Below are 1,479 nucleotides of genomic sequence, written 5' to 3'. Positions count from 1 at the left end.
AATGCAATTTTAATACTAGTTTATTGTTTTTCATTATATTTAGGCATACACTTAGGTTCACCTTGTAACTTATATATTTATGTTACAGACACTATATATGCTAAGTAGAGGTTGAAAAGTTAAAATTACTGTTGTTAGTTTATTTATTTTTATAAGTAATGGTTGTTCAGCCAACGAATCGTTTTTTAGAGTGAGGGGTAGAACATCAGGATTGACGAAGTCGCTCCGTAAGAAGAGGCATTCGGACTAAGAACTCTGAAAACTGGGAGCTCGGGAGTGACAGAGAGAGAGAGAGAGAGAGAGAGAGAGAGAGAGAGAGAGAGAGAGAGAGAGAGAGAGAGAGAGAGAGAGAGAGAGCAAAAGAGAGAGAAGAAAATTGTTAGGTATGATTGTAATCAGGTGATGGACAATGTAAATTATGTATAAGGTGCAGACAGAGACTCGGGCTATGACTAGCTATGACATCATAACTAAAAGGCTAGAGCCAGAAGGTGGCACAGACATGAGGGCTTCCTGGGATGTAAAGCGTCCCACCACTCCACAGTCTGCAAACCTGAGCCACTTGTGAGGGTGTTAAGGAGACAACATCCAGACACCCCAGTTCACCAAACACTCAATGCCCATGAACCCCCCCAGATCTGCTCCTTTACCTAAGGAATCTATTCATAAAAAGCTAAACTAAACAAATGTGTTTTTAGCCTGGACTTAAACACTGAGACTGTGTCTGAGTCCCGAACACTAATTGAAGTCTGTTCCATAACTGTGGGGCTCTGTAAGAAAAAGCTCTGCCCCCTGCTGGAGACTTTTGTACTTGAGGTACTACCAAATATCCTGCACCTTTTGATCGAAGTAGGCGTGACAGATCATAAAAAAAACAAAAGATCACCCAGGTACTGTGGCACGAGACCATTAAGTGCTTTATAGGTTAGTAACAGTATTTTATTGTCAAGTGATGTGTTCATATCTTCTGGTTCTAGTTAGGACTCTAGCTGCGTTCTGGACAAACCGGAGCTTGTTTATGCTCCTACTGGAACATCCAGACTGTAAAGCATTACAATAATCCAATCTAGAGGTAACATGAACAATCGCATGCTTTTCGACAGTGTTTTTATTCCTATTAATTTTGCTACAGTATTTAATAAAAAAAATAGGATTATTTTTGTTATCTTTAGTTAGACTGGAGAAATACACCGATCTAGCAGTCTCTAAATAGTCAGTCACCTGATCAGGTTCTGTGGGTCAGATGGCGATCCAATCATGGATGATCGTTCTGGGAGACTGTTGGTAAATCTGTCTGCAGTAGTGGATGTAAATGTACGTTTAACACGGTGACGTGGCACATTGTAAAGGTCGTGACCGAAGCACATATTAAAGGTAATGATATAATGGTCACATTTTCTACATTTAATCCTTCGTTAACTATGTGGTTATAAATATTTAATGTGTTTAATATTATCTTTTTGGAAAATATTTGTTTGT

This window comes from Tachysurus fulvidraco, chromosome 17 (genome assembly GCF_022655615.1).
Source record: "Tachysurus fulvidraco isolate hzauxx_2018 chromosome 17, HZAU_PFXX_2.0, whole genome shotgun sequence".
Lineage (NCBI taxonomy): Eukaryota > Metazoa > Chordata > Actinopteri > Siluriformes > Bagridae > Tachysurus > Tachysurus fulvidraco.
The sequence above is the reverse complement of the archived record's forward strand: the minus strand, read 5'-3'. Positions refer to the sequence as shown.